This window comes from Cryptomeria japonica, chromosome 9 (assembly GCF_030272615.1).
Source record: "Cryptomeria japonica chromosome 9, Sugi_1.0, whole genome shotgun sequence".
NCBI lineage: Eukaryota > Viridiplantae > Streptophyta > Pinopsida > Cupressales > Cupressaceae > Cryptomeria > Cryptomeria japonica.
The window spans coordinates 618,007,545-618,031,436 of NC_081413.1; positions in this window are offsets into that span (position 1 = coordinate 618,007,545).

Here is a 23,892-nt window from a genome sequence, read left to right on the forward strand (position 1 = left end):
ACAATTCAAAAGCCAAGTTAGAATTCTTTTGTAGAAAATAGTTCACAATTAACATCATAACTATGCATTTAACTTTAATTCCTTTGCAATTGAAATGTAGATTACCTCATCGGCTGATCTAGGAGCTAATGTTTTCGCTCTCCTCTCCTTGTCACTCTTAGGAGTTTTCTTGAAGACATACTTAAATTGATCCACGTTATGGTTGTACTGTGGAGGAGTCTATTGTAGATTAAATGTACAATTAATAAAATGTACTCGCATAAATATATCAAAAACACTTAAAAGCTATAATATAGAGAACAATGACATACCCATGCCTGAGATGCTTCTCCAATGGACTGAGGATGGCTCACCATCAATGTAGAAACTGACGCTATTACCTATACAAAAAATGTACAAAGATTAAATACAATTAATATAATGATAAGTATTGAAGGTTGAAAACAATTAATTTTACATATCAAACAAAAGTGTACTGGATCCTAAGATGCTTCTCCAGTGCAAGGAGGAGGGTTTGCCATTAATGAAATAGGTATGGATATTTCCTATATGAAAAAATTATAAGATTATAATATATCACAAGTTCACATGTACGTGTGCATATAATCATGAAATCAAGAAAATAAAGTAGAGATACATACCTCCGCCCTCTCTTGATCCGCGGGCGAATCAGGTGCATTCAACATATCCACAAAGCTCAATGGCCGTTGTAGATGTAAAATAGACAAAAAACACTAATCAATCTACAAACCCCAACTAATACTTGATTTCAACATTTTCAAACAATTGTACAACTAAAAATGTGTTCAATTACCTTCTTCCCACGTTTTGGCGTCTTTGAGGAATTCTTTTTCTTAGGACGAGCCCTAGACGCGGAGGGGGTACCCTAAAAACACAAAATTAACATGAGATATTAGTACAGATAATAAATTAAACATAATTTTAAAAATCTAAAATGAAATGACTTGCATATTCCATCAAAACAATACATAAAAAGAGTTGTACAAAATATGATACCGTATAGCCTTGTAGGCCAAAATCGATCGCTGAGAGCGTGATGTCATCAATATGGGATATTTCGTCCCCTGTCAACATCTACAAACCAAAAATTGGACCAGGCATTAAAGATAGTTAGTATATCTTGTATTTTTTTGAATTCAAAGTGTACTATTCTATTTTAACATGTTACAAAATTTATACCTCAGGCATCGAAGTTGCAGCTATGGTAACTGGGGGAGGTGTATGGGATACCGCTGCTGCATCCTGAAATGCATATTATTTGTCTCAATTTAAATCGATGTATAAATGAAAATTCATTTATGTAATTACAAATTTAAAGTGACTGATAAATAAAATGTTATGAATTCAAATCAACACACCTGTGTCTGTGGCTCATGGGTAAACACCATGTCCATCAACTCATCTGTCAGTGCGACATCCTCAACTGTGTGAGCCTGACATCTACAACTGCAAATCGTGCACAGATGATATGAGTATCCATCTGCACCGGCTACATCATCTATCCCCAAGCATATCACTGAGCAACTGACACACATATGCTCGATGGGCTCTCTGTCGCCCTCTAACGGCTCATCATCCAATATAATAGGGTGTGCTAATGATGTCCCATGCTGGATGATGGCACCAGTCAATGTTGTGGCCGCTTGAAGAGTCTGTAGCTCCATTGACTCTTTTAGCTCTAATGGGACAACTTGATGCACCTTGGGTTTGGGTGCTAGGGGCAGCGACTCTCCGCAGCTAATAGCCTATGGGCTCCAGGTCTATCTTGGGTAGAGCCACCACCTCTACCATGAAACTCTCTCATGTCAAAATAGTTTAGCCGCACATTGAGCACAAACTCACAATATATTTTTCCCAAAAAATATAATGGCACCTCATAATTATTACAAGGTGGATCATCAAAGACCATCCACCACCTCTGCCAAAAAAGATTCTTCATCTGCACATTGCACTAATACATTTGGACTAGATTTTCGACTGAGGTTTCCGACGGAGAAGGTATATTGTGGCCAAATTTGATTTTTTTTTGAAAAAATGCCCGCATTCGTCGTAATTCCGACGGAAATTACCCATTTGGTTTCGACGAAGAAGGCATTAGCAATGAGAATTTTCTTTGTTTCAAAAAAGTGCTCGAGTTCGTCGTAATTCCGACGACAGCAGCCATTACAAAATAAAAAAAGAGGCGGGGAATTCATTTGTGAATTGCAATCCCGCATAGGCATCCGTGGCGACTTCAACCCCCAAGAACATCAAACCCGCGTCGAAGGCAATCCCACGCAGGAGGTAGATTCAAATTGCCCTAGTTTTTAATTTCATGTTGCAAAAAATATACATGTGGTGGTTAATTGTCCTAGTTTAATCTCGTAAAACCATAGAGTTGTGATTGAGGAGTGAGCGTTTAATTTTGTATCAGCAATCCCTTCCTCCCATATATGCGCGTGTTGATTGTTCACATGAGATCACATCACTTTGCGGCATCGTATCAAACAATTCACGAGCCTTGTCCATGTTTCCACATTTTGCATTCATGTCAAGTAGGGCATTTGCAAGTACAACACCTAACAAAATTCCTCTATCCGTTATGCTTTGATGGATGTCCATACCCTGTTCCAAAGCTCCCATTTTTGCACAGCCAGGGAGGATGCTGGCAAAGGTTGTGGAATTTGGCTTTATGCCTTCCAATTTCATTTGCTTGAAAGTGTCTAAAGCCTTTTTGACAAATCCATTTTGTGCATATCCAACAATCGTTGCAGTCCACGAGACAACATTTCTTTCAGGCATTCTATCAAATAGTTCACGTGCCTTGTCTATGCTTCCACATTTTGCATACATGTCTTCCAAGGCAGTTACAACTACAACATTTGACAAAATTTCTCTATCCTTTATGCTTCTATGAATGCCCATACCCTGTTCCAAATCTCCCATTTTGGCACAAGTAGGGAGGATAGTAGCAATGGTCGTGGAATTTGGCTTTACACCTGCCGATTGCATTTGCTTGAAAGTTTCTAAAGCCTTCTCAACAAATTCATTTTGTGCAGTTGCAACTACATTTGACAAAATTCCTCTATCTTTTATGCTTTGATGGATGTCCATACCCTGTTCCAAAGCTCCCATTTTGGCACAGGCTGGGAGTAGGCTGGCAAACGTAACTAAAGAAATGCAATGATCAGCTCCAAACACATCAAACCACTACTAACAAAACTGAGAGTCTAAAATATGATAGGGAATAGTGTGAGCTGTCCTGAAATAAAATATTTTATTTTCAATTTCAACTAAAACATAATTACTCGGCCATTTAATGTTATTAATAAGTGTTTAATTTATGAAAGAGATAAATGGTTGGCCACAAGTACATGAGTTACTAAATGCACACAAATAAGTGAATTTGATATTCAAAACTATCTACAATGAATTCAATTCTTGTCCATTAGTCATTTATGTTTGCAATAAGCATCTTTCTTTGTTTTTCTTAATCTTTATTCATAGTTATGTGCATATTTCACATTCTATAATTAGGATATCAATTGCTATGGCTGAACACTAGCATGATGTTTGTGTTGTGGTATAGATGCGTGGAAAAATAATTATGGGATTGTTATATTACAGAGATCATAAATCTAGACATCGCATATTAGTTATAGCTCTTCTTGGATTGAGTCTAAAGTTGACATACAGTCATAAAGCCATTATTAGCATATCTATCCATTTCTAGTAAAGACAATTGAGAAAGTCATTTTGATATTGAGAGTTTCTTATCTGTTTACCTATTGATCATTATTAAGCCATAATATTTAGGTCTATTTATCTCTCTTGCAAAACCTTTGTAAGTGTCCTAGATTGTCCCTACTACTCACTCTTTAATTCAGAAAAATGGAGTTCTAAAGATTTGTTGCACAAGATGGTGTTGAACGTATCAACAAGGCTAGCATGGAAGGCATGTTCAAGCTTCCACTTGTACAACTTACAACAAATGATTTGTTGATAGAAGAAATTCTTGAAATAGGGATACAATCGAAAGACAAGTAAGTACATACAAACCTCCTCAGTTGAAAGTAAAATTTGTGTATAAAAAGAGTACATTGAATCCCAATCCATAAACACAATAGAGATACCGATGGAGACTTAATTGGATATAGCATGTCGCACCAAAGTTGTTAGAGTATGCTAAGCTAGTACATAATTGTAGCGTCCTAAAATTGCGACACTTGCAATTTCGACTGCATTTCGGTCTTCACGATGGCGACGCAACACGCAACCTGAATGGAGACCCCGAAACTTGTCCACGACACCAAAAACTGCACTTTTCAAGCACCCTGGCCTGAACCTCCTTGCACCCTGCTGTCCCGGGAGGTGGGACCAGAGCGCCCAGCGCCCTGGTCCCTGGGCCTATTTTGGGCCCGGTCTCCTATGGGGTATCAGGTCTTTTTGTTTGCAAATTGGAAATTAACTTTCCTGGTCGGCCTAAGGTCGGGAAAATCAGTCTTTTAACCCTAATTGGCAAGTATATAAACTACATTTCCCTCTCCCATTTGGGTAATAAGATACATACATGACGGAAAAAAGCGTGGAAACTATACTCAAGCATTCAAGCATTCAATCATTCCTTCTAAGTCTCCATTCAAGGCTAAGTGTTGCATTCAAGACAAGGATTCAACCATTGAAGAGGAGATCACTTACTACATGCTACATACAACATACAACAAACAACAACATCTATACCTTCGCACATAAGGATACAAACATCCTTACAACAAGGTATTAGTACTTGTTTTACATTACAATCATTTACATTTACAGCAATTTCTCATTTCTTGGTTAATTCCAAAACCGGGGTTTGACCTAAAGGCAAACCCCTAATCCCTAACCCCCCAATCGTCTTCTCTTTTCTGTGTGTAGGTTGCAGGTACGCGGCTGAAATTGAAGATCTGGAATCCTTGTGCAGAGACGAACAGATCCCCCTTCGTTTCGCGGATTTTTCGGAGGACCATGGCGTCGGGCGCCATCGTCCTGACAACTTTTGCTCAAATTTGCAGGACAGCGCCGTATCGACATTTTACTGCTAATTCCAGGTCCGCAGCTTCATACTATATCCCTATCTCAATTTATAAGCGAATCTTTATCACTTTCTATGCATTCCTAGCTTAATCATTCTATCAACATTCTTTACAAAAGAGGGTAGCCTTGTTATCTTAACCCTTGAAACGCATTTAGCATCCAATCTTGCATTGTGTGGGATTGGATCTTGTGGGTTTCAACCCCTCTTTTGAATGTAAAGTCTCCCAAGTGAAAACCATCAACCCTAGGGACCTCCCTTCTCTCTCCTTGGAGTTGGAAGAGGGGAGAGCAACTAGGGTTCGATCGCGATTTTCCGCTTTACAATAATGTTTCATAAAGCCACATTAGTATTTTACCCAGATCATTATCTACCAAAACTAACTATAGTAATCCTTTTGAGGATTAATTTCATGGTGCTAGATCTTCATTTAGTTCCACTTCTTGTTGGAGAAAAGAACCGTTATTTCTTGAGGTAGATGAATATCCCATCAACAAAGGACAAGACCCTTTCTAGAATATAACAAATTCTACTCCAATAAAAGATCATGGGGGTTTCACTAGAGATATTGAATAAGAGATAGACTTCTACTACTGCATTAAAAGCATTGGCATGTTCTTCATTTATTGATGTAAACTCTCTGTGATGCCACCACAACCAACAAAGGTGTAAAAAGTTGTTTGCAATGCATGGATTTTTAGGATTGTCCTTTGAGAAAATAGAATTAAAGTATGGAAGCAGGATCTGCCAGCTCTTGAGGGAAAGACCATGTCAGACAATAATTTCTATTTTCTTGCCTGTGAAGAAAGACCATGTCAGACAATATCAACGAACAACAAAATAAGGAGACAATTGCTAGATTGTGGTCTAACTTGAAAAGAAAAGGTGATGGAAAATGTTATTGTCCATGCAAAATTTGTAAGGGGTTAAAGACTAGAAGACTTCTAATCAAAACAACGAAGAAACATTGTAGGTTGCATGGTCACATTGAAGGTGGACATGATTATCATCCATTGGTAAGTTTTTCATTATATCATTTTGACAATTTATATACATAATAAATCATGTGATGATGAGATCATGATCATGGTTTATTTATGTATATGAATTTTATATAGGTCGAGCACCCCACAGCACATGGTGTGGATCAACACAACCCTGAGAATATGGTTTTCAAAGTGGACGAACATGGAGGTGTGAATATCAAAGCTGAAGATAATGATCCCATGGAAGATGACAATCATGAGCCAGAAAACACAATTGAAGATGATGGTACAAATACATTGATCCATGACTCATTTAGTACTCGCGCAGCTGATTATGATGATGAAGATGACCTTGATGTTGTTCATGATGTCCCTCTACTTGAGAAGGCATCTGAGGCTCTTTATGAAGGCTCGCAGGCAACTCTTCTCTCTGTTGTATTGTTGTTGGTGAACTTGAAGGTTATGAATGGTTTATCCAACATAACAATGTCATGTATGTTAAGGCATGTCATATATGTCATAATAAACTGTGAATCATGTTGTACCATTAATATTCTTTATTATAGCAAATTATATTTTGTTGATGTAGATTGATAGGTGAGTTTTTGTTACCACCATCAAATATTCTACCTCGCTCATACCGAGAATTATCTGCTGTTATGAAAGATATTGGAATGGAGTATCAAGCAATAGATGCTTGTCCCAATGATCATATTATATATCACAAACAACATGAATTTTGAACTGAATGTCATATCAGTAGATATCGAACAAATCAAATAACAAAAAGGGTTCCTCGCAAGGTTCTTCGCTATATTCCCATTATCCCACATATGCAATGATTATTCAAGTGCACTAGCTTGGCACAATTTATGGATTACCATGCACGCAATAGAAGTCGAGATGACATTATTCGAATGCCTGCGGATGGTTCAACATTTGTGGACATAGAGGAAAAGTGGCCACACTTTAAAGAAGAACCTTGTAATCTCAGGCTTTCATTGGCAGCGGACGGTGTCAATCCATTTAGAGAGATGAGATCTGTTTACTCAGTGTGGCCTGTTTTTGTTATCAACAATAACATTCCTCCATGGATGTCAATAAAGAGGGAGCACATAATGTTGGCAATGATTGTTCCAGGTATTTTATCATTTAAATATAGTCGTCTAAATTTAATTATAAATATTGCAGTAAAATGGTCATAATAATTATGTAATGTTTTTGTTCATTCGATTAGGTAAGTACCAAGTTAAAGATATGAATGTATATATCGAGCCTCTTATCGACGAGTTGCTGGAGTTATGGAATGGTGTCACTATGTATGACGTCTCTAGACCAATAGGACAAAGACAATTTCAATTCCATGCGATGCTTCTATGGACAATACACGATGCCCCGGGGCTAACACATTTTTGTGGTATGTTATGGTGTTTAAGTTGTGCATGAACATTATAATTCAAAAAATTATCATATTTAATCCAATTATACATTATCTTGTAGGTCTTCAAATAAAGGGAAAATTTGCATGTCCTGTTTGTGGTCCAAAGATGAAATCTTGTCATTCAAAAAGTTTAGGAAAGCAGGTGTTTGATGAGTATAGGCACTTTCTCCACAAAAATCATAAGTATCGAAATACTAAAAAACATCTTTTCAATGGGAAAGAAGAGAATACATCAAAGCCACGAAGAATGACACCTCACCTGTGGAAGTTGGAATATAATAGAATTAATCGTCAAGGTAATGCCATTCCATCTATTGGTTTGTCATAAAACATCTTTTCTATTTTGTTTTGTTTACTGATGATGTGATTGATGATCATGAAGGTCGTGAAGGCATAAATGACCACCTTCCTAAGGGAATAAAAAGTTATCCCCGACAATTTAGTAGGTTGCCCTACTACGAGCAGTTACAAATTGTTCATTTGCTTGATAGTATGCATATTGGAAAGAATATAACAGAGACATTATGGAAAATATTGGATGGAAGGTGTGACAAAGAAAAAATTGTCAAATTATGTAGTGACATTCAAGATTCCAATCATGCAATGATAAATGTCATTCAATCAAATAGCCATGGAGAGTAGATTAATATAAGTGAGCTTCCTTGGTTATTAACAGACCAACAAAGCAATGCTATAAAAGAAGTCATACGAAAAATTTGATATTGCAAACAATCGTGATTGGATGACGGTATGGATTGAACGTTGTCAACATTCTGGACGCACGTTAACATGGGAAGGTGTGGCTTCATTGGTTAAAGAAGCACATCGTAATGGAGATTCCAATGTCACGCAAAGGGAAATTGATTTAGCATATGGTTTAAGAGATAAACGAGTACGTATAAATTTATTAATCACCCATATGTTTATCAACTCACAATGCAATAAATTTTACATGTTTGACATATCGCAGGTCAAACACCACAACGCTATGTGCTGCAATGGTCATTAATTTCACATAAAAAAGTTGCATGACACGAAGAAAACTTGTGATTCTGGCATCACTGCAGTCTTTGAGGTGACAAATATTTCATCGAGAAATGACATTCATCCTCAACAGTCTCAAAATAGATACTATGGCATTTTGGATGATATACTTGAGTGTGACTTTAATTCCTTCAAATTAGTTTTGTTCGTTGTCAAATGGTACAGGCTACGATTGAATAAAAATGATCCTGATAGAACTGTTATTGAACATGATAATGGTTTTATAATGCTAAATACAAGGTCATTTGAACCAGTTGAGGATGAGCTCTATGTTCTTCCAAGCCAATGTGAGCAAGTATTTTACTCAGAGGTTCCACATAAACTGGGTTGGTCATTTGTTGTTAGACATGATCCAAGAGGAAGGCCGATAAAGTATAATGTGATGGAAGAAGAAGATACCGAAGAAGTAGAAGATGAAGTGGATGATGATAACGATCAACAATTTCACAATGACGAAGAAGAAGAAGAAGAAGAAGAAGAAGAAGATGGTCATTTGTTGTTAGACATGATCCAAGAGGAAGGCCGATAAAGTATAATGTGATGGAAGAAGAAGACCTTGATGGCGACGATGGCCTTGATGTTCATGATGATGAGGAATGAAATGTATGAGGAATGCGATTAGTATATTATTTATTAAATATTGACTTCTTGATAGAATTTTTTTTACATAATTAATTCATTCTGTTTTGAATTCTAATGCCATTACATAATTAATTCATGATGCACCTTTTAATATGGAGATGGAGATAGGGGGTGTGACTATTTATGTGACAATTTTTAAACTGTGTTTATTTATGGAAATTGGATTGTTTATTAGCTATGTGACTATTTATGTGACCATTTAGTTGAGGATCCTGCATAGTCTACATAAAGTAAGAAATTACAAAATTTACAATGATTTTGATGACAACATCTTTTTATTATTTAATACTATTTTTGTCTACAAAGTTCATGTTGTTCATGTTGTGTATGATGTAATTTCTCTATCGTTTTTTATATTTTTTCTTTGTCACAGGCCGACATGGATCCATCACATATCGCAGACAGAGATGTACCTTGCGACACTTCTATCAAGTAGGTAAACCTCATTGTAATTGTACAAACTAGGTAGAAGCAAACTGTTACATTATTATGTTCCTTTTTTTAGTGATTTATACTAATTTTGTAATTGTTAATGATATTCTTGACATAGATGGATGTTCGGGGAAAGGGAAAGGGAGTTGTAGTACCTGAGCACCTTTCTATGGATGTGGAATCATTAGGGTTAAGCAATGATGACCCTGAAGATCCCACAGACCTTGTGAAATTCTTTAAAATACCTCTTATAAAAATTAGAAAAGAGATTGTTGCTTTGGCAGCCATGCATCCTACCACTGATGAGATAGGACATAGGATGGAATTATTGTATAAGACAGCAGAAAAATTGTAAGTAAGCAGTAATGAAAGCTTTAATTATAACAAAAGTTCAATAATGGTTTATATTTTATTCTCTTTTTATGTCATTAGCTAAAATATGTACGTATTGTTTTTACAGCAATTTATCCGCCCTCCTGAAAGTCGTTCCTACGATCAGGGTGTTGCAGGATCAGGTGATGACGATTTTCTTGTATTATCACTTGCTTGGCTTATCACTCTGAGTACCTAAAACACATCATACTTGATACTGTCAATTTTCAAAATAAAGGTTCATCATTGTTTACAATTCTTGCATTTTTCATATATTTAATGTATTATTCTTTAGGTGTTGTCAATGTTACTGTGCAAATGTTGACGCCGCCTCATCAGAGGTCACCCTCACCCGTATTGCCGACTGCAATGTCGGCAACACGTAGCATGTAGACATCCTCTAGTTCACGTCATATTGGCCTGCCCACTGTTGGTAGATTCCTCTTTTGCTCTATCTTATGTCATGTGTTTATTTCCCTTCAAGCGTTCTTTCTTGAATTCTAATGCCATTTCATAGTGGATTCATTTTTTGTAGGAGGAGATGCACATGAGGATGTGCCACAAGCGACTACTGCTGATAACATAGCATCGTTTCTTGGATCTTCTCATATTGCTAGTAAGGGAACATTGCAGGCCACATTCATGGTGAGCGATGAAGAAATGCTTCCCTTAAAGATACAAAAGGTTCCAGGTACTTTAAAATTATTATTATATATACTCTAATTGTAATTTACTTTATGATCACTCGTTTTGGACTAATATTGATCCCATGAATTTTTTGTAGGCAATGATATTTTCTATAAACACCTTAGTGACATTGCATTGTAGATATTTGGGCCCACCATATGTAAAAGGTGGTACGTCATATGTGAACTAACCCTTATCCACTTTTGATTTCATATCATTGCTAGAATACTTTTCCTTTGATCCTTTTCTTGAAGTGTAATAAATGTAGCTTCAGTTCATTTCTGAATCTAACAGGTTTGTTTTTGCTTTAAAAGGTGGAATGACCAAGAAAAAAGGTTAAAAGATGAATTGACAAACCAAATGGTTGAGTGGTTTGGAAATGACACCTTTGACAAAACCAAGCTCCTTGAAAAAGCTGGCAGATATCTAAAGTATGTGAGGGACCAATACAGGACCCATTTAGAGAGGAAACTAAAGTATGAGCATCCCCCCATGATTCCAGAGAGGGAGTGGAAGGACTTGATTTTGGATGCCAAGGAGAGAATTGAAAGGAAAAAAGGAAATACACTAGTAGACGCCAGAAGAAGGTACGGGATACTATTAAGAATGTAATTATGTACTAATTAATTACTCTTTATATTTATATAATCTAACATATTTCAAACTTTTTATAGATTGAGTGACACGTCAAAGGCAACCAAGGCAAGGCAAGAAAAGCACGGGCAACACAAACTCGGCTTTGGTGGTTACATGAAACTTGTTGCACGAATTGTAAGTATCTCATGTAAACTCCTATATTGTCTCAAAATATTAATAAATTGCAAACGTTTTTTTTATCAAACAATGCAAACAAAATTCACGGTACCAAGGAAAAATGCAGGGCTTTGAATTCAATAGAGCACCCACAGAAGATGACAAGAGAATTGCCTACCAGCAAGGCTATTCAGCCGTGGCTGATCGGCTATGAGAATTGAGTGGGCATACACAACATTCGAGTGCATCCGTCACACAGGTAAATATGGTAAATGGAAGTTGTTTCAAATTGACTACTTTACCAATAATCTAATTGATGTTGAGTTCCAACATAAAGTGACTATATTTGTTTTAAATAAGCAAGCAATGATAACAATGTGCATGTCATTGGAATGCAGCCTGCTAATTGTGAAACACCACCCACACATGAAGGTCTGGATGTGCATCCCAGTAGTGGAAGTATTCATTTTCTATTCAAATTTATTTATTTAGCTATTAATACAATTAAACATCTTAATTTGTAATTAGAGTAGTAATTAATGTAACCTTTCTTGTTAATATTTTAGAGAATGTAGTCGGTGGTGAGCAAGTGGAGCATGATCTGGGTACACAACCTGAAGAACGTGATGTTCCCCACTCAGGTGAAGAGGATTGTGGTGTTCAGCATGTTGAGGTTGAGGCTACACAAAATGATGTGGCCCCATCAGGTAAAGAGCACAACAATTATGTTCTCTAAATTAATGAAATACTTGTAACAATAATTTTTATTTTTTTTGAATCTAACCCATTTCTTTGTTATTGCAGAGGACCCCCTTTCGCTTCAGTGTCCTCGTCCTCAGTATAGGACTAGGCATACATTGAGATCATGAGCAGTTGGTGGAACATCTGCAGAGGGGGGAAATGATGAAGACACCGATGTTCCACTTAGTCTTTTCATAGCTTCAAAGAAAAAACAAAGAAAGAAATGATTGTAATCTAACTTATTTGATAATGACTAATTTTTATGTGTTAGTGAATGTAATTATGTGCTAATTAATGGTTAAGGATGATATGTGTTAATTAATATTGATGAATGTTGCGTGTTAATTAATGTTAATCAATGTTATGTGTTAATGAGCGTTATGTGATATTAATGAATGAATGCTATATTTTATTAATGGTAGAAAGAATTAATGAATGAATGTTATAAGATGTTAATGAGGAATTTAGAGTGATATTGGTGGGGGGGGAGGGGCCAAATGAGCTTCCACCTTCACGTGGTTGGCCCTGTTAAGTAAAGAATATTAAACTATTCTCGAAACCAAGCGAAGTTCAACAAGGTAACACACTTTTCAATATTTCATTATGTTGCACAGTTAATCTTATTGAATAATGTATATTGAATCTTAATTGTAGGGTCCAACAGAGCCAACACGAACAACAACACCACGAGTTGCTGGGTATAATGAACTCCCATATTGTCTTGTTTGTACACGAACAATATGAGTTGCTTCTAGTGTTGATATCCAAGGTGGGACTGCAAAAGTTATGAATATGCCTCATCCTTGTAAGTTTTTTTATTACAACTCCTAATTCTTGAGACTGAACTTTTTGTTCTTGATGTTTTTCACTAGTTGTCATAACCTCTAACTTTGATGCTTGTGCCTTAATAGAACTAGATGTTTCTTGTATGCATACTTGGTCAAGGACTGCATTATGATGCTATAGGGCTACACACTAAGATTATTTATTGTATTGAGTTACACATTTGACATGAGTTGCCCTATGACTGCTATGCACATTTATGTATATACACTATTTCTAGTTTGTATATTAATATTAATTTTGAGAAAATATTACAAAACTTAGAGTATTCTCCATAAGACTAGAAAAAAGCTCAGATAAATTTCTGTAGCATTTTCTTACAATTACTTGTGATCGTTTTTTTAGGAGTCCTGGGATCCATTTATAATAGTATGGATGCATACAAGCTTTGGACCCTTCAAAAGAAAGTTTGTTACAAACAACCGGTCGTTTTCAAGAAGCGGTTATAAGTCCTTTTCAACATCTGCGGCTTCCTCTGCTTGTTGTTCTGTTGCAACCTCCTGTAACTACTCCTGAGCATCTTCTTTCTGTCCCATATACTTATCTTTCCACTCTTGATACACATCATCACTAGGCCAAGTAAAACTAGCAATCTTTTGTTTCATATCTTCTAGCCGCTTCCAAATGACTCGTACATGCCTAATCTCTGTTTCTATGAAACCATAATGAGATTTCACTTTTTCAATTTCCTCAATTGTTTGGACAAATCATCAGTACTAATAATCTGATTGATCCTTAGGGACAAATTGTGGTCCACCTCCTTTAACCAAGTCTTCTCTTCCTTTAGCTGGACAGAACCAATGAAACCTCCTGGAAACATTTCAAATTTATGATTTGAATATTCTTTCCTATAAAGTTGGGCTTTTCTTTTTATACCTGCTCCTTCCACTGAAAGAATATTCATCTCTTTTATAAACTGACATGTGGACCTTAGATTGTCATTCTCTTCTGCATCTGCATGGGAAGAACACATGAGCTCTAACTCTTTACCTCTAGGCATCCACTTATTCAGGATTGGTTCCAAAGTGGCTTCTTCTTCTCTCAATTTGATCAAAATCTCAAGAATCCTCTTCATATTTATGTATACATTGGAGGTTTTGACTGAGTCAGCAAACTTCAAGATGGTGGCTTTCACCTTCTCCTCATATTTGTTTGCATACAATGTCTGAGCTTGTTTCAATTTTTCCAACTCATGTTGGACATTTTCAGGTAATTGGGAACTAGAAGGCATAGGAGAAGGGGGATATTCAATGATAGGACTAGTAGGAGGGGGTCTTGCTAGAGAGGAGGCTATCATGAGTGTAGAAGATTCACTGGGATGATATTGACCTGCCAGTTGACTCTGGAGTCTAGCAATTATGTTGTCTCTGTTGGCTATTCCTTCTTTAGCATCATTGTAAGCTTTTAAAATAGTCTCCAACTTCAATTGGAGATTAGCCTTTTCTTGTGCCTCTTTCTCTGCCACCGCAACACTAAATTTTGCAGTCTCTAGGACTGTGCTTGCAGCTTCCACTACCCCTGTGTCTTGGACTCTTTTAACTATCATGCCTCCTAAGAGGCTAGAATCTGATGCATCCTTCCTTCTTCTTTTTTCATCCTTCTTTAAAGACCACATTACAAGAGCAGAATTGTCTTTGCTGAATGTCACTCCTTCCATAGGTTTTGTTTCTTTCCTCACTGCATCAAGCACTAAGGCATCAGTTATATCCCATTCAGGGAGAATCAACACACCAGCCTTTGTTACCATTTGTCTTCCTTTCTCAGGGGTGATTGCTTTGAACTCCTCCATCATTTCTTGCTTAACCTCTTCTTCTACCTGAGTTGTATTTTTAAGAGGTTGTTCACTTTTCCTCTGTTCACATCTAGTCTTGAATTGATCAATATTTTGCTTCCATAGAAACTGTATAAAAGTTCCTGATGTGACAAAATTACTATCAGCTAGGAATTCTTCACTAGCTTGCTTAATAGTAAGGTCCATTTCTTGGCCCTTTAACTCACCATCAGTCAAATCCATTTCAGCATTAGGTGGCTCTTCGGGCATCCCCTCTTGGGTCTCCTCATAGGTATAGGCAATCTCACCGAGACTCCCTAACTTCAATAATTGTTCAGCCACAACTTGTTCATCTCCAATGTGGATAGGAGACTGAGATGGAGAATATTGAGGCTCATCAGTTTCAATTTCCTTTCCCACTCTCTGCTTCTTAGGGGAATCCTGGATGTCAATGGCATCTTCAATTTTCCTCTTCCCTTTTGAAGTGGAAGGCTCACTTGTCACTGGCATTATCACAGTGTACTTTGACCTTTTGTGCATTACATAGTCCGCATGTGGGATATCTCTAGCAAAGGCAGGCTTATCCAATACCATCTTAGCCTTATCAGGCTCATTTTGCATTATGGCCTCCCTCTTTTCTTTTAAGGTCTTCATGAGATCTTCAAAATAAAGAATCAAGAATTTTATTTTCTCCTCAAATGGATTGAAGCTAGAAAGGGGGTCATAGCCAATGTCAAATTGATGGATAAAATCAAGGGCTTTCTTATATGCCACCCACTTCTCCTTCCTTAGTTCTTACTCATCTAAGCTGAATTCATTTCTAATCAGATCTTCTGGGAACTGAAATTGATGTGGCCTACCTCTACACACTGCTCTTTTTCTGAACATGCCATTGAAAAAATCCTCGAGGTCTGCACATCTTGACACTGCAATAGATAGCCTATATGGCTTAAAGAATTCTTCAAAAAACCATCCACCCTTAGTGATCACAAAATGGTGATCCATGGTAATAGTTGGGAAAATAGTCCCTTTACCTCTATTGGTTAGCTCTGCTTCTTGTACTCCCCCAATTTGTCTCAGGACTTCTGCAATCCCTATCTTCAATGGGACCTGATAGGGTAGTAAAAAGGGGGTGCCTCTAAATCCAAACACTCTAAAAATAGTAGACACAGAGTACAGATATATGTCTCCCCAATTGTGAACAATCTTGATATCCTCTGCAAACTCCTTTGGTCTGAGAAACTCCAAAAGAGCCTTTAGGAATTCTAGGGTTTTCTCTACATAGAAGAATCCTAATTTTAGATGCAAAGCATCTATCAAACTTTAAATAACTTGCATCTTCTCTATCCCAAGATAGAACAGTACTCCACAATTGCACTAGCATCTCCTCTTTATCCTTGACCTTAATCAGGTCCATCTTCTTTCCAAAATAATCAGCCCCTTTGAACATAAACATAAGCATTAACATGGAGTACCATCCAAATGACCTATCCACCATACCATTTTTAATTCCTACTAGCCCTTTATGAATTGCATCAGCAAGGTATGAGGCATAATCAAATGTTATTGCTAGGGAGGGGTTTAGAATTTGTGCAATCATTAACATATAATGGGTTGGCATATTCTTTTCAGCATCCTCTCCAAAAATCTGGCATAATGCCCAATACATACCCTTAGCTCTCAGAGTGAATAGGTTCAGAGTGAATAGGTTGAGAGAGAATGGTTCCATTGTGTTGGGGCCTACAACTGTTAACCCCCATATCTTTATAAAGAATTATTTCAATGGGCCACTTCTAAGATGATCCCTTTGTGTGTTGTAAACTTGGGCTAACGACTCAAAGTCAATATGTTCTAACAAATTGGAGGACTCACTAAGTTTAAACACTTTCCTGAATTCATCTTCATTTATCTCAATCAAGATTGATCCCTTTATGTTCCTGATGCATCTTGCCACAGAGTCATAATTCTATGCAATCAGGGCTAACAGATCTACATCCATAAAAACACCTAGGACCATAAGCTTTCCTACATCTTGCTCCTATATGCCTTTCAAAGGAGCTGGGGAATTCCTCTGCCCAAAACCGACTTTGAAGAGTCTTAAGCCTGACAATCCTATTTCAAGGTCCCTCAACCAATTACCCTTATCATAAAGGCCATCTCCAATTTTTAGATGAGGGTTCTTAGGTACTATCTCTTTGGCCTTAGCCCCAGCATTGGTGGACATGGTTAATTGCTCTAAAAAATCATCACAGATATTTCGGTCCTGGTAATTCACTTTCCCTGTAAATTCTCTTTTGGGTGCCATTCTAGTCAAACAATTATACCACTAGAAGCTAGCATAGACCTCTAATGAATTAATTCACACAACAGTATTTGAGAACAAACCAAGAGTTATCAAGAAAAGCACAAGAAACCTGATTATTTGCCTGAAGAAAATCGCTCTGCAACAATTCGCTCTACAACAAACTTCGATGAAACAATACTTAGCAATCAAGTTGATGCGGACTGAAAAGGGCAAGTTGGCATTTAAGTTTTTAGAAATTAACTCCGCATGCTTCGGCTTTCTTTTTAGAATTAAATCGCCAAATCGAATTCAAAACTGGCTCCAACAGGTCATAATTTCTCTAAGTCTTTCCTCTGTTTCTCTCTTTCGCAACTTCGCAGAACATAAAACCCGTGCTCTTTTCTTTCGCAAAACAACGCTGGTCGTTGGATCTCGAGAACGTACATCGGCTTTATCTCCATTTAATCTCTTTTCTTTAATGTCGGGCCCTACCTCCTTTTCGCCACTTCGCGGAGTTTAACAGTCGTGCACTTTTCCTTCGCGAGGCTGTGCCCAGCGTTAGATCAAACTGAAATCACCCGACGCTTAACTCCAACTGGGACCGTCAATCCTTTTAACTAACCGCGCCTCATCTTGACAGCTAACGGTTTTCGCCATTTCGCTGAGGTTAAGCTGCGGGCATCTTCGGGTCACGAAACAATGAGAAGCGTTGGATCAATCTTGAGATGAATGCCTTTTAAGTGGGCCCTTTATCTGGGAATTACTTACCCTACTTGTTATCCGGTTAATAAACGCCACATGGCAGTCAGCCATTAGCCCTGGAAACTCCTTTTGGTTCCACCCTTAATCCGCCACGTGTTCCCTTTTAGTATTCCCACATAACTGCCGGTTACACCTAGGCGGGCCCTCAACCACTTTTTTAAACCACGTGTCACGTCACTCCTCCGTGTGATTTCCACCTGTTGACTTCGCGAACATTATTCTTCATTTGGCTTGCAGCCACGAAACCACGAGAACCGTTAGATCAAAATAGACCTAATATGCTTTTAACTTCATGTCATGCATGTCCCTTGGGCCCATCAGCCTTTTTGCTACTTTGCAATGACTAACTTGCTAGCATCTTATCTTCGTGAGTTCACGCGAGCCGTAGATCTCAAGAACTTGCTCATTGTTTACTCTTTTTATGACAACCTTGCCCAGACCCACTGCATACCACCAACTGAGTGCCTTGTCACCGCCATGTCATCGCCAACTAGGGTTACCACATTTACTACCACTCTTAGCGGGACCCTCCACCTTTTCGCTATTTCGCTGAAGGTATAGCCCGTGCATCTCCCGGCCACAAAACAACGACAAGCCATTGATCTTTTTCCAAGCTCTACAAAAAGCGGTAGCTGTTATGCCACGTCACTCCTCCGTGTGATCTCCACCTGTCTTTCACGACTTCGCGAACATTATTCTTCGTTTGGCTTGCAGCCACGAAACCACGAGAACCGTTAGATCAAAATAGACCTGATCTGCTTTTAACTTCATGCCATGCATGTCCCTTGGGCCCATCGGCCTTTTCGCTACTTCGCAATGACTAACTTGCTAGCATCTTATCTTCGCGAATTCACGCGAGCCGTTAGATCTCAAGAACTTGCTCATTGTTTACTCTTTTTATGACAACCTTGCCCGGACCCACTGCATACCATCGAGTGACTTGTCACCGCCATGTCATCGCCAATTGGGGTTACCACATTTACTACCACTCTTAGCGGGACCCTCCACCTTTTTGCTATTTCGCTAAAGGTATAGCTTGTGCATCTCCCGGCCACGAAACAACGAGAAACCATTGATCTTTTTCCAAGCTCTACAAAAAGCGGCAATTGTTATGCCACGTCACTCCTCCGTGTGATTTCCACCTGTCTTTCGCGACTTCATGAACATTATTCTTCGTTTGGCTTGCAGCCACGAAACCACGAGAACCATTAGATCAAAACAGACCTGATCTGCTTTTAACTTCATGCCATGCCTGTCCCTTGGGCCCATCGGCCTTTTCGCTACTTTGCAATGACTAACTTGCTAGCATCTTATCTTCGCGAATTCACGCGAGCCGTTAGATCTCAAGAACTTGCTCGTTGTTTACTATTTTTATGACAACCTTGGCCAGACCCACTACATACCGCCAACTGAGTGCCTTGTCACCGCCATGTCATCGCCAATTGGGGTTACCACATTTACTACCACTCTTAGTGGGACCCTCCACCTTTTTGCTATTTCGTTGAAGGTATAGCTCGTGCATCTCCCAGCCATGAAACAACAAGAAGCCATTGATCTTTTTCCAACCCGATCATTCTTTAACCAAAGAAGACCGCTTATCTTTGGGACCCGCCAAACCCTTTCGCCACTTTGCGAAGGTTAAAACACGTTCAGCTTGATCTCACGAAACCACGTTGTCCATCCGATCAGATGAAACTTGATCGGTGTTTAGCTTTGGTCCAAACCTATATGTCGGGTCCACCTTCGCCTTTCGCTACTTCGCGGAAACTAAGTTTCGATCACTTTTTGGTCGCGAATCAACGCGGGCCGTCAGATCAATAGAAAATCACATGATACTTATAAGGCCCGACAGACATTAGAAAAGGCAGATTAAAAGCGAACAAGAATAAAATATTTAAAGGGACCGCCTAGGTAAATGACAAGGGGAGAACACTTTTATGATAAATGGACCCATCGCTTAAGTGAATACAGTAACGCCAAATTAGAAACCAAAAGGGCTTTTCTCAGGTATTGAAGTGACTTAAAACCTAAACCTTGAACCCCTTAGGATTTAAAACAAATTGAAAGAACTTCCTTCCTTCGATGGCTCTTTTATATTTATTTTTTTTATAAAAATGATCATCGTCGGAATTACGACGAATACCAAGCTTTCGACCGACGACTTCTTTGACCGTCGGCAGAGTCCATTGGATTGTCGAATTTTTGATGGGCATGGCATCATTGACCAATCCGACGCCGAGTTTTCGACAGTGAATTTTGTCAACACTCCAACAAAAATTCGTCGAAAATCCGACAAACAGCCGTCAGAAATCAGCTCTGAATGTACTAGTGTTGGTACACCAATGTATGGGAAACCTCTTTGCATTAAGAGGTAATGACTGACCAGTTTTGGGATCAACAAAAAGGGCACATATTTGTTGTTTAGAAATATTTTTGTTTTTTACTCCATCGTATGATAGCTCATTAGAATAGAATTGATGACACCTATCCCTAAAGCTTCCCCATTTGGTAATTTCTGTGGAAATAGCTATGGCACCACTAGCTAATGTTTCTAGGCTAGTGGTGAGGGATTGATGATGGTCAAGTTCAGAAGTTTTCAATTTTACAATCAGTCTATTGATTTTAGATGAATTTTGTCCTAACTGATTAATTAATTCTTCATGTGTTTCGGTTGTGCGGTCAAAAGGAGGAATTGGAGGTTGTTCTTGTGTGTTTTCAGGAGGTGCATTTGATTGTTCTTGTGGGTTTTTAGGAGGTGCATTTGGTTGTTCTTGTTCTGGATTAGAAGAATCTAGTTTTTGAAACAAAAAATGAAAAAACCTAATCAAAATTAATGAAATTAAATTCAAAATGTAAAACAAATTGCATAAACCAGAAAGAAAGACAAAAATAAACAAAAACTAACCTTGATCCATAGCCTGGAGGACAAATTTAGCACCCCGTTCGCGGTTTAGGTTAGAAAATGAGGAAAAAATGAAGTAAAAAATGCGCTTTACGGGTAAATGAGACCTAGTTTTTTTTTAACTTTTTTTACCAGGCACCGCGTACGTGGTTTTATTTAAATTATTAGCACGTACGCGCTCATTTTCCTATAAACAGTGCGTACGTGCTAATTTTCCTAGGCGTAGCACGTACACGCTCATTTTCCTAAAAGCAACGCATACGTGCTACCTTTTCTGGGCTCGGGAAGAACAAACCTAAGCGCGTATGCGGGAATTTGAAATTTTAAAACCGCGTACGCGCTGCCTATTTTTCCAAGTTTTTTTTGTGTGGTGTCCACTTTTCTGACCACCATCTTTGTGCACACGCCCCACTCATATCCTAGGACAAGATATGCAAACCTAAAGAAGAAGGTGGAATTGGCATTAAAAACCTTCGTGATCAGGGCAAAGCCTTAGGTGCCAAGTTGGTCTAGAGGATGTTCAAAACCCCCCACCTCAAATGGGCTCATTTATTGCACCACAAATACCTTAATGGAGGGAATACTATCCAAATCTTTAGAGAAACCAACCCTCCCAGAGGGTCCTACCTATGGAATTTTATGTTAGACTGCAAGAGGATTATCTCTGACAGACTTACTTGGAACCTGGGGTCCGGGGATAAAGCTCTTTTTTGGTCGGATTCATGGGGTGGATATAAGGCTATTGATAATATCCATGACTTTGGTACTACTCGTATCCTTCTTCAATCTCATAGAGGACCCCTATTAAACAACTATATCTCCCCATCAGAGGATGGGGCTGGTTGGCAGTGGATTGAAAAGGAAGATGAGGATATCTCGGTAAGGGATAAACAAAAACTTATGGCAATTCTTAAATCAAGGAACATTGCCTTAGGTCAGAATGAGGACAAGCTCGTCTGGGATGGTTCCTTAAGAGGAGAATACAACTCCAAGGATGGGTACCCTCTCATCTCCAAATCATTGTAAGACCTATGACTGAGCTTCCCTTGAAACTTTGCTGGGATAAATATTGTTTGCCTAAGGCAGGTATCTTCTTCTAGCTTGCAGTTTAGAACAAGATCCTAACTGCGGACAAATTCAGAAGAATGGGGTATGAGGGCCCTAGTAGATGTCCTCTTTGTGAGGCAGACGAGGAAGACACCAATCATGTCCTCCTTAACTGCCCCTCTGCTCACAAATGTTGGATTTGGTTCACCAACAAACTTGATTGGTCTGCTGCCTTCCCCCACACCATCTTTTGAATGCTCAAGGCATGGCCTCTCCTCAGGCGTGCCTGTCTCTTTGAAGGTTTATGGACAGCTCTTCCTTCTTCCATTATGTGGGAGCTATGGAACGAGAGAAATAGATGTCTCTTTAAAAATGAAAAACTAGATGTTCCCAGAATCATGAACGGGATAGAGTTAGCTATCACTGAGCTCATGAACAACCAATTGTCATTAGGCACTTTGAAGAATGCCTCTATCACTTATTGGGATGAAAAGATGATTAAGCGGTAGGAAGGCTTATCCTTTCCTCCCTTTGTAGGAGATGGTCCTATTGCAAGTCTTTGATCAAGGAATGCATGCAGATGGCAACCCCCAGGCGAAGGATGGGTGAAGCTTAACTTTGATGGGGCATCTCGTGGCAACCCAGGGCAAGCAGGGATAGGATGTGTTGTTTATAATTGGGAAGGCAAGGAACTAGCAACCCTCGCCTCTCCGGTTGGCATCAACACCAATAATTGGGTGGAACTTATGGCCCTCGTGGAGGGTCTGCATTTATGTAGGAAACTAGGAGTTAAGAACTTGGAAATTGAAGGAGATTCAACTATAATTGTCAATGCTCTAAGGAAAGGTAGTATGCCTAATTGGAGACTAAATACTTTACTGTCAAAAGCTCTTGACTTATGCAGAGATTTTGATAAGTTCATAGTCAATCATATTTATAGGGAGGGCAATAAAAGAGTGGATGAGCTGGCTAACTTGGGTGCCGATGGCATCAATCTCCTGTCTATGCCACCTTAAGGCAACCCCCTTCTTTGTTTCTGTGTCCTTAATGGTTGTTAGCATGTTTCTCCTTTCATCCCCTTATGTTTCTCATTCCCAGACTCTGTATTTAGTCCTCTTCTTGCCCCCTGTATTTACGTATAGATACTCAAACAAACATTCAGTTTAAATATGCCCATATATCTATTCTCCCAGACTTTAACTCAGGTAGTTAGGCTCAATCCATGGTCGAATATAATCATTAAAACACGAATCTCAATCATAGATTTTACTCCTCTCCTTCATTCCCATTTAGTCTTTCATCCTTTAGCCCAAGGAGAGGCCCCTCATCTAATACTTTTGCATATACTTATCTAGGAACTTTCATCATCAAACCCTCACCTTGATTCAGTCATCCACCCTCATATTTAGCCTCTCATCAGCACACACACACACACACACACACACACACACACACACACACACACACACACACACACACACACACACACACACACATATACATATATATACATATATGCAGGTTTTATCTCACATTCTTGCGGCCCAGGACCCTTTCATGAATTATCTGGGACAGATAAGCACTCTCAACGCATGTATCCTTCTTTCATCAGAATATTGTATCTGGTCACTATGGTTGTTTCCTCACCAATACCTATTTGATACCCATTGGGTTTTATGTTGAAGAAACCGCGGGCTCCGGTGACCTCCTTTATTTTTTCCACCGAAACCCTTCTTCCATCGAAATCATCATGCCTTGTCGGTGAATGGATCTATTGTCTCACCGAAGCCTTTCTTTATCCTCCCTTATCATCTTCCACCGATATAGCCACATCAGTGAAACTATGCGTATCGGAGACATGCCTTTTAGCTTCCTCGAAAACTATTTCCTCATTGATATCTTTTATCAATGTAGCTTCCTTTTGTCTGATCGACATTGTTCTTTCGAAGAGAACTTTCCTTTCGGTGAGTTCTTTTTATGTTACACCGATTGTATTATCTCCTCGAAGACCTTTTCCCATCGATGAAAACCATCTCCGCTTTCCTCAATACCTTGTGTCGATGGAATTATTGTCTTCGAGGAATCTTTTCTGAAGTTCAGCGGTGCTTCCT